Raw genomic sequence first — 12,020 nt, forward strand, 5'->3', positions numbered from 1 at the left:
AAAAAAAAAAAAAGGCTAGAATAGAATATCTCCCGAAGACTAGAATAGAATAGCACCTAATAAACCAATTTCCTTCTTGGTGAATTGTTATGAATTGAAATATTTTATTTTATTTTATTTTAATTTTTTTTTTAGTTGGAGTCTCACTCTGTCACCCAGACTGGAGTGCAGTGGCATGCTTCCAGCCACCACAACCTCAACCTGCTAGGCTCCGGTGATCTTCCGCCTCAGCCTTCCAAGTAGCCGGAACTACAGGAGTGCGCTACCACAACAGCCTAGTTTTTTATTTATTGTAGAGATTAGGTCTCACCAAGTTGCCCGGGCAGGTCTCAAACCCTCGGGCTCAGGCAATCCACTTGCCTTGGCATCCCAAAGTGCTGGGATTACAGGCTGAGCCACCAATTCTGACCTAATATTGTTTTGTCTTAGGGAATAGTGAAACCCAAAGAGAATGCAGGAAATAAAAGAACAGCCAGTTGGTGATGCAATGTGAACACACATCACATTTATTGATTAAGTTTGCCATCTTAATATGGGTTTAGTTTGTGGCACGTCAAAACCAATAGTAACATTAACTATCACTGATCATAGATCACCATAATATAGACAATAATAATGAAAAAGTTTGCAATATTGAAAGTAGTATTAAAATGTAACACTGGACACACAAATGAGCACATGGTTAGGAAAGTGGCATCAAAAGATGTATTTGACCCAGGATTTCTACAAACATTTAACTTGTAAAAAAAATGCAATGTCTGTAAAGCACAAAAGACCAAAGCACAATAAGACAAAGTGTGCCTACATGTAAAGTGCTTTAAAAAACTAAACAACTAAAAGCAAACATACAAACAAGACTATCAACCAATAATTTTATATCCAGTAAGAATGACCACCAAAAATGAGGGTGAAATCAAGCCATTTTGAGATAATCAAACCAAGGAAGTTTATTACTACTAGATCTACTCTATAAGAAATTATAAAAGGAGTCCTACAGATTAAAACAAGAGAATACTAGACAGTAACTCAAAAGCAAAAGTAGTAAAAAGTTTTGAAAATGGAAACACATGAGCAAGTATAAATCTAGTATTATTGTAAGTTTAGTTTGTAGCTCCAAATTTTGTTTTCTACATAACTTATACAATTAATTTATTAAAATAATAATAGTTCATTCATTTCTTTGGACATATAATTCATAATAGTGTAACTTGTGACATCCACAACTGGTGGTGAGGAGCTATATGCTACTAAAGCTAAAATAGTATAAATATACATTAAAGTGTTGTAACTATAATGTTAAATATAATTCCTTGGTAACAACAAAAAAAGCTATAGAATTCTATAAATGAGAAGAGAATCAAAGTTTTTCATTGCAAAAGCTTACCTACACACAAAACAGTAATACAGGAAATGAGGTGTGTGTATGAGGAGCAGAAGTTCTAAGATGTCCCGACAATAGCAAAATGGCAGAAATCAGTAATGACTTAAATGTAAATGAATTAGATTATGTGACCAAAAGACAGAGATTGGCAGAATGAATCTGAAAACATAAGTTAATTATATGCCATCTACAAGATATTTTAGTTCCAAAAACACAAATAACTTTAGAGTGAAGAAGTGAAAAAAATATATTGCTTTACTATTTAGTAATTGAGAGAGAGCAAGAATGGTTATGCTAATATTTTAAAAAATAAACTTCAGATTTAAAAGTTTATAAGAAACAAAGGGCCGGGCACAGTGACTCAAATTTGTAATCCCAGCACTCTGGGAGGCCAAGGTGAGAGGATTGCCTGAGTCCGCAGGTTCGAGACCAGCCTGGGAACATGGTGAGACCTCGTCTCTACAATAAATAAAAAAATTAGCCAGTTGTGGTAGTCTATGCCTCTAGTTCCAAATATCTGGAACTAGAGGCACGTACTACCACAACTTGCCAAAGAACAGTAAGTGTACACTGAGATGACTGTGAGTGTGCCACTGCACTCCAGCCTGGGTGATGGAGCGAAACTCCAACTCAAAACAAACAAACAAACAAAACCAGAAAGAAACAAAGGAGGGCATCATATGTTAATAAATTATTCCATATGGCAAGAAGATACAACAATTATAAATATGTTCACACCTAATAATAAACTATCAATATACATGAAGCAAGAATTGACAAAATTAAAGGGTGAAATATAGTCATACAATAGTAGTTGGAGACTTTAACATCCTATTTTAATAACAAACTGTGGGGAGCCGGCCACGGAGGCCCACTAAGCGTTAGGGATCAGGAAGGGCCGTTGACCCCGAGACCACTAGGATGCGTTTGGGAGCTATTTGACCCCATTTCCTCCCCCTTTCTACTCAGCACTAACCAGATTAAGCTCCTGTGAGCTCAAAACATAAAAACTCTGAGACAGGGATGAACACAAGCTAACTTTAGAAGCTCATTGCTCCCATTCTTCTGCAAACTATAGTTTTGGTTTTCACACAACTTATAATTCAAACTCGTGTCACATCTAAGAGACTTAGTATTGGTCACAGGCTTCTGGGTCATGATCTTAGGATTTACTGAAGGTGTAAATTGTAGAATATAGTTTTAGAAGACAGCCATTTTGTTGAAAGAATGCGGCTGGGTTACTTGCAGGTAGCTCACTGTGAACTTTGGACTGGGCCACATTCCAAACATTCTGGGATGGGCCACTTTCGTTTGTAGAGTAAATACTTAAGCTTCCATAGAATTGTTTAACTTGGCATAAATCAATCATCTTAGGATGAAAAAGATTTATAGAATATGTCAGTCACAGATTACATTAACCTTTGTTATGGAATTTTAAGATTATCATATGAAAAGGGTTTAAAGGCAATCATTGATTAAGTTTTCATGGGTTAAGGTTTCTGGTGGGTGGGGGACGCCCCTCCCACATCTGACTTTGTGTATAAAAGACCCGTTGTAATTCCCAATAACACACATCACTTCTGCACTAGACTGGAGTCCAGTCTCTTTCTTTCTCTCTCTCTCTCTTTCTCTCTTTTTCCCCCCAATCACCGATGCCGTCTCCACCTTTGGGGTACCCTGAACCTAGCTGAAGCTGGTCTCTGGTAACAAACATCCAAACCGAATGAAAAATAATAGAGAACCAGAGTGACATAATAGCCTAACTAGACCTAACAGACATATACAAAACCCTCTACTCAGCAACAAAAAACACATCCTTCTCAAGTGCAAATGGAACATTTTTCAGAATAGACCGTATTTTAGGCCACAAATTGTCTTCATAGAATTTAAAAGATCAATATCACACACAATATCTTCTCTAAGAAAAATGAAATGAAATTAGAAATCAACAACAAAGCCGGGCTCGGTGGCTCAGCCTGTAATCCCATGTCTTGGGAGGCTGAGGTGAGTGGATTGCCTGAGCCCGTGGGTTCGAGACCCATCTGGGCAACTTGGTGAGACCTCATCTCTACAATAAATAAAAAAAAATTAGCCGGGTGTGGTAGCGTGCGCCTGCAGTTCCAGCTACTTAGACGGCTGAGGTGGAAGGATTGCCAGAGCCCAGCAGGTAGAGGCTGTAATGGCCAGGAGTGGGGAGCAGCCACTGCATTCCAGTCTGGGCAACAGAGTGAGACTACAACTCAAAAAAAAAAAAAAGAAAGAAAGAAAGAAAGAAATCAACAACAAAAGAAAAAAGCTGGAAATAACACATTCTTAAACAATCATTGTGTCAGAAAAGAAATAAAAAAGATAATTAGAAAATACTAAGAAATGAGAACAAAAGCACAACATCTTCAAACTTGTATAACACAGTAAAAGCAGTACTAAGAAAGAAATGTATACTTACAAATGATTACATTAAAAAATCTTAAATCTACACTCTATCCTTAAAATGTAAGGAACTAGAAAACAAATGAACTAAACTCAAAGCTGGAAGGTGAAAGTGAAAAAATGATACAAAATTAGAACAGAGATGAAAGAAATAGAGAATAGAAAATAATAGAAAAAAGCCAATAAAACCAAATTTTTATTTTTCAAAGATTAACAAAATTAACAAACTTTTAGTAGATTGACTAAGATAAGACAAGAGAAGGCACAAATTACTAAAATCAGAAATCACAAGGGAGAACATTACTTCTGACTCTACAAACACAAAAAGAATAATAAAGTACAATGAACAACTGTGTACCAACAAGTTGGAAAATGTAGATTAAATGAGCAAATTTCTAGACATTTAAAACTCACCAACACTAGATTACAAAGAAATAAGAAAAGTTTAATCAATCTATAATGAGTAAGGAGTTTAAGCCAATAATTTAAAAATCTCCTGACAAGCCAGGCTCGGTGGCTCAGCCTATAATTCTGCACCTTTGGGAAGCTGAGGTGAGTGGATTGCCTGAGCCTGTGGGTTCGAGACCCACCTGGGCAGCGAGACCTCATCTCTACAATAAATCAAAAAATCAGCCGGGCGTGGTAGCACATGCCTGTAATTCCATCTACTTGGAAGGCTGAGGCAGAAGGATCGCCGGAGCCCAGCAGGTCGAGGCTGCGGTGGCCGAGAGAAGCCACTGCACTCCAATCTGGGTGACAGAGTGAGACTCCAACTCAAAAAAAGAAAAAGAAAAAAACTCTCCTGACAAAGAAAAGCCATGGACCTGATGGCTTCCCTGGTCAAGTCTACTAAACATTTGAATAACTAAAATCAATCCTTCTCAAACTTTTCCAAAATAACGAAACAGTAGGGAACACTTTCGAACTCATTTTATGTGACCAGCACTACCCTGATACCAAAACCAAAGACACAACAACAACAGAAAACTACACACCAATATCTTTTACAAATATTGATTAAAAGGTGTTCAACAAAATTCTTGAAACTCAATTATACACATGATCAGGTGGATTTATTATGAAAATAAATAAAATTTATAAAACACAGGATGATATCAATTGATGCTAAATTTTGACAAAATTTAACCCCCCTTTAAAATTACTCAACAAAATTGAAATAAAAAGAAAGACCTTCTATATAATACTATGTATAAAAAACATAGGAAGCATCAAACTCAATGGTGAAAAACTGAAAGCTTTTTCTTCAAGATCAGGAATAAGATAAGGATGGTTACTTTCACCACTTCTATTCAACATGGTACTTGAAATCTTAGTCAGAGCAATTAGGCAAGAAAGTGAATTAAAAGTCATCCAAACTGAAAAGAGAAAGTAAACTTACCTCCATTTGCAGATGTTATGATCTTATATATAGAAAACCCTTATCTTAATCTTATATAGAGAAAACATGGTGAGACCTCTTCTCTACAATCAATCACAAAAGCTAGCTGGGCGTGGTGGAGTGCGTCTGTAGTTCTAACTACTTGGAAGCCTGAGGTGGAAGACTCGCCTAATCCAGCAGTTTGAAACTGTTGTGCTGTGAGTGTGCCACTGCACTCCAGCCTGGGTGACAAGAGTGAGACTCCAAAAAACAAAACAAAACAAAACAGAAAACCGTGATGATTTCAATTCCTCCCAAAAAAGTGGTAGAACTAATGAATTCAGCATGAAGGTGGGATGCAAAGTCAGCACACAGATATCAGTTGTTTTTCTATGCACTAGTGAGCAATCCTAAAAAGAAATTTTAAAAAATTTAATATATCATAGCATCAAAAAGATAAAACATTAATTAACCAAAGAAGCAAGAAGTGAAAGACTTGTGGGCAACCCCTTTGAGTCCCCTCCCACTGTGGGAGTTTTTCTGTCCTCCTAATAAATCCTGCTTTTGAAAGAGAGAGAGAGAGAGAAAGAAAGAAAGAAAGAAAGAAAGAAAGAAAGAAAGAAAGAAAGAAAGAAAGAAAGAAAGAAAGAAGAAAGAAAGAAAGAAAGACTTGTACAATGAAAATTATAAAATGTTGCTGAAAGAAATCAAATAACATGTAAGTAAGTAGAATATCTCATTTTCATAAATTGGAAGATTTAATTTTGTTAAGATATCACTACTACCCAGAGCAGTCTATTCATTTAAAATAATTCTTTAAAAATTTTCATGATGTTTTCACAGAAATAGAAAAGATTCCAACCTAAAATTTGCATGGAATATCAAGAGACCCGGAAAAGTCAAAACAATCTTGAAAAAGAAGGGCAAAACTGGAGAATTCACCCTTTCTGATCTCGAAACTTATTACAAAGCTGCAGTAATCAAAACAGTGTACCTCTGTCATAAAGACAGACATGTTGAATAATGGAATAAAATAAAGAGCCTAAAAATAAACCCTCACATATAAGTCAAATGATTTTTTACTTGGGGCCCAAATTATTCCATAGATAAGTGGCAATCTTTTCAATATAAGATTCTGGGAAAACTGAGTATTAACAGGTCAAAAAACAAAAAGTTGGAGATTTACCTAATACTCTATGCAAAAATTAATTGAAAATTAATCAAAGATCTAAATGTGAGAGCTAAAACCATAAAAACCTTATAAGAAAACATAGTACAAAAACTTTATGACATTCTATTTGGCAATAGCTTCTTGAATATGACATGACACCAAAGACATAAGAAATAGCAACAACAAAGGACAAATTAGACTTCATGAACATTTAAAAAAAAATTACATCAAAAGACACTATGCAACAAAGTAAAAATACAATCTACAGAATGAGAGATAGTATTTGCAAATAGACTAAATGGAGAGTGTCTAAAATTCAACAACAACATAACTTCAGTATTGAAGTGGACAATGGATTTAAATAGTCATGTCTCCAAAGAAAATATACAAACTACAAATAAAGCCGTGAAAAAATGTGTAACATCACTAATCATTAGGGAAATGCAAATCGAAACTACAGTGAGGTATTACTCACACTCAGACTGACTATTCTAAATAACAAGTATTGGTAAGAATGTGAAGAAATTGGAACCCTTGGGTGTTGTTGGTAAGAATGTAAAATAATTCAGCTGTTATGAAAAACTGTGTGGTGGTTCCTCAAAAATGAAAAATAGAATTACTATATGATCCACATTTGATCCAGCAATGAATGAGGAAAATGTTGTATGAGCGTGTGAGTGTGTGTATTCTTTACCAAAGAGAAAATGGAGGTTAAGAAAGGAAAAAATGGTTTGAAGCAATTCTCTGAATGATACAAATACATATGTATGCATAGCAATATTAATCAGTCTTAAAAAGGAAGATAATTCTGATGTATGCTGCAACATGGATGAATCTTGGGCATTTTATGCCAAGGGAAATAGCCAATCACAAACACAAAAAATACTGTTTGATTGCATTCATATGAGGTATTAAAAGTAGTCAAAATTCTAGAGACAGAAGTAGAATGGGGCTGGCAGGGGCTCTGGGAGGGAAGAATGCGGACTAGGTGAGTGGACATAAATTTGCAGTTTGAGAAAATGGAAAGTGTGGAGATGGGTGATGGTGATGGTAGCACAATGATATGAATGCCTTTAGTACCACTGAGGCGTACATGTAACAACAGGTGAGTGGGATCTTTTATGTTTTGAGTACTTTACACTAATCAGAATTTGAAAAAGGAGAGTACCAGAGTAAAACAAACATCTCTTTTCCTCTTTATGCTCATAGACGTGACACGAATTTTCACATTAATGTTATTTTGGTATGTATGGTGATGTTTCACACATACGTGAGTTATTGTTATATTGGTTGATCTTTTTTGTATAAAAATATGTCCTGCCTCCTTCTATACTTTATCATTAGGAAATCAACATAAACATCGAATTTCTCCAGTGTTTTTATTGGTGTTGCCTCGGAAGTCATATATAACTTAATGTTGATATTGTGTATACAACTCGAGGTTACGTAATAAAACCAGATGCCTTCTATTTTTTTAATTGAAAGACTAGTTATAATGATAGGAGAACTTGCACGATAAATAATGACAATCTCATTTATGTAATACCTTCTGGTACTGCCAGTCTTGAAAAGAAAGGAAATTTTGCCTTAGGCTACTTCAAGTACTATTTACATATATTATCACCATTGATACTATGAACGCATCTTTTTGTGGTAATGTTAAAACCATTTTACAGATTTTAACAATTAACCAGTTAGGCAGATATATTCGACCAAGATGTATTCTAAGTATTGCACCTTCAGAACTTGTCTAACTGAAAAGGCAAGTCACTTTCCTTAGCTGTACAAATGTTCTTCTCATTTCAACCACACTAGAAGTCTTAAATTTCTTAAAAGAAAAAAAAAAGGGCAAACAAAAATAATACACATGCAGTATTTTTCTTTTTCTTTCTTTCTTTTTTTTGTCCCACTTCAGGACAATTGCCCTGGCTTCTCCATCTTTTTTTTTTTTTTTTTTGAGTTGGAGTCTCACTCCATCACCCAGACTGGAGGGCAGTGGCCGCTTCTGGCCACCGCAGCCTCGACCTGCTGGGCTCCGGCGATCCTTCCGCCTCAGCCTTCTGAGTAGACGGAATTACAGGCGCGCGCTACCACACCCGGATGATTTTTTGATTTATTGTAGAGATGAGGTCTCGCTGCCCAGGCGGGTCTCGAACCTGCGGGCTCAGGCAATCCACTCACCTCAGCCTCCCAAAGGCGCAGGATTACAGGCTGAGCCACTGAGCCAGGCTTTTGGCTTCTCCTTCTGATCAGACTATCCTATCTTGAGATGTGAACAGGGTCAGTCCCTGTCTTTATCAACCTCTGCTTAGATATCATCCTGGTTAGCTCTTCCCTGACCCACTTATAAAGCTAATTCTCTTCTCCAACCAGGCCCCATCATCTCCTTCTTTTTTCTTTTTATTAATTGAAATATTTTACACTATATCATATTAATCTGCTTACTTCTTCATAGACCATAGTGCATTGAGGGCAGAAACTTTGTTCTGAGCACCTCCTGTCACATGCAGACAGAACGGGGACTCAGTAATGATTTACTGGCTACATAGGTGAACACAGAGTGTGCTACAGTAGCTGGAGATGCTCACCACCAGCTGTTAATGTTCCAGAGAAAGGGACACTTTCTTACTACCAGGGCTTTTGTTCTTAAGACATCGTGAATCCATATTGTAGAAAGGAGCTCAAGTAGAGGGCTATGCTTTCAGAAATATCTAATATCTTCCAGAGCTGGACTGGGGGTTACAGTTTCAGTGACTGACATAGTTACAGATGGAACCTTTGCATAAGAGAGTGAATGAGACAGAACCAACTGCAATAAGCTAGCTAATTTGCAGTTCGTTGTTTTCATTAAACATACCCATCAATCAACTGAAACCAGCTGCTCAATTTTCAGAAGCTATGGGTAAATTTTTTTTTTTTACTGAAAGGGATAATGAACTCATGACAAAAATACATGTGAGCCTCCAATCCAGAATTGCCCTGCTAAGCTTTTATTAAATGCGCACAGACTATTTTTTTTTTTTCATTTTATTTTGAAATTTGTCCTGGGTTCTAATAAACTTCATGGGTCGAACAAAAAAAGAAAACTTGTGTTTGTGACACTTTCATATTCTGTTTCTGATAGATGGATACAGTTGAGGTAATCCTGAGGGCTTTTTTTGTTAAAATTGTAATTTTAATCACAAGGGCACTTGTCAATTACTACTCATCCATTTGACTGAATTCATGTCTGACTGTAAACTCGTGATTTACACACCCCATAACTCAAACGGGATTAGTTTTCTCACTACTCCTTAAATGAATGCCAGCCACTTTTAGAGTTCTTTCAGTGTAGCTTTTCATCACATTCTAGATCTTTTAGGGATTTGGGATTTCCAAAATAATTTTCTATGACCAATTACTGTGCTCACAACAACTCTGTTCTCCCTTTCGTGTGACACATAGGATTCTATAAGTGATTCTGATCAGAGTTTTAGCTCTCAGTTTCTCCCCGATAAGCTGACTTTTCTTGCAGGCTGTGTGAATGGAAATTACAGTGCCAGTTCTGTGTCTTGCTCCTTATTTATATGGTATAATCATTGCCTTTGGCAAATGCATTGAGAACCAGAAGCCTATTTCCTCGGACTTGGATCTGCCATACATTAACCACTTCCTCCTGCATTAGATCAACCCCAACTATCAGGACACACTTTATTTAGCAGCATTAGTGGGACATTTGATTTGCTTTTTTTTTCTTCTTCTGAATCTAAATCACTGTGCAATGTGGATGGTCCCCGATCTAAAACTGGACTCATTATGTTCATTTCAATGGGTAGCTGCAGATTCCCTGTCTGTCTAGATTCTATTCTAGGAAGGGCTCGCTTTTAGAAATAAATGACTCTGCTAGAGTAGGTCTGAACTCTTTCTGCTAGATTTGTTGATCTGAAAGGAGAACGCAAAGATGAGCCTTGAACTGGCATTGTATTGAATCTATTCGTTCAACCTCTATGAATGTGACAAACTAATCAAGCTAAAGAATAAATCATGCCTTCCTTTCACTTAAGAGGTCAAATCTAAAAGGAAAATATAGGTGTGAAAGCAATAAATAAAAGTCAATGTGCAAAAGAAACACACAAACATTAACAAGCATTACAGAGAATGTGGTGTCAAGAATTAGCTAGAATTTGATGCTTATGTAAAATTAAAGAAATAATCCAAGCAGAGGGAAGAGAGTGAACAAAGTTTGAATTATAAAAGTGCATAAAAGGTTTGGGAAACAGAAAATGGCTCCATCTGCTCTGTTGCCAGCCGTGGATACCGAGAGATTCTGGGTGGCAAACGAGGGCGGGTATCAGACAGAATCTACTCGAATGCATCAGAGATCTAATAGATTAGATCAGTGGTTCTCCAACGATAGTGTCTCTAAGATTAACTGAGAGTTTGTTAAACACAGATTTTAGGATTTACCCGTAGAGGTTCTAATTCAGCATGTCTAAGGTAAAGTAAGATATATGCATAGTCATGCTGGGCATGGTGGCTCGCACCTGCCATCCTAAGGCTTAGGGAGGGTGATGTGGGAAGACTGCTTGAGACCAGAAGTTCAACACAAGCCTGTGCAACTTAGTGAGACCTCGTGTTTACAAAAAAAATAATAAAAGCCAAGCATGGTGGTGTGTGCCTGTAGTCCCAGCTACTTGGGAGGTTGAGGCAGGAGGATTGCCGGAGGCCAGAAATTCAAAGCTGTAGAGAGATCTTGCCACTACACTTTAGCCTGAGCCACAGAGTTAGATGTCATCTCTGAAAAGAACAAAAATTTTAAAAAAAGAAAGAAAAAATATGCATATTCAACAAGCTTCTCAGGAAATTTTGATTGAAGGCCACGCTTAGGTCCTGGCAAGTAGATAGAATGTCAGTTCCAGGCCTTCACATCAGGACTCCTCATGATTTGGAGTGCCTTTCTCTAAACCTTCTAGGCTTCTCCAGTTCTTAGGACTAGCTGTGCTGGCTGCATGACCTAGACCGGGACCTGCATGGGCTTTTGTCCCAGCCTTTCCCTTCAGAGTCCTCTTTGACCCCTTCTCATAGTCACAGTTTCAACACATGCCCCAAGAAGTTCAAGGGCTTTTTACCCAGAGGGTTGTCTCATGGTTCTAGTATTTCCTCCATGGTATCAAGTAAGACTGGCTATTCGAGAGATGGCTGATGTAAGCCGACACTTGTGTTAGACGTGAGACATGTTTGGCCCTCCAAGCTACTAACAGCCCTGGTGCTTAGGCTCTGATCCATGAGTAGACCTGTGTACCAGCTCTTGTCCTTCTGGGGCTCATCCATCTGTGTCTGTCCTCCTCAGTGTGTCGACTTCACTCTGCGGAACCTAAATATGGCCGATGTGATAACAGCCAGTCTCTACCCTGGAGAGCCCTCACCACCAGAACCCAAGGCAGTCCTTTTATCCACTTCATCAACTTTGTGCCATGAGCCAGGCAGTCCTCCATACGTAGCTATATGTTGCCTCATAACGTCCATGGGCCATTCTGATTGATATTCTCATTTGCCTCTGATCGATGTGGCCACCCCTCTTCGGGGTCAATCTTACACCATGCCAATTGAAGGTTAGAAATTTCTATGATTTCTATATAACTCAGTTCCATGAATACTTGTGTGACTACTATATTCCAGAC

This window comes from Carlito syrichta, unplaced genomic scaffold (assembly GCF_000164805.1).
Source record: "Carlito syrichta isolate Samal-C Ts95f unplaced genomic scaffold, Tarsius_syrichta-2.0.1 Scaffold289316, whole genome shotgun sequence".
Taxonomy (NCBI): domain Eukaryota; kingdom Metazoa; phylum Chordata; class Mammalia; order Primates; family Tarsiidae; genus Carlito; species Carlito syrichta.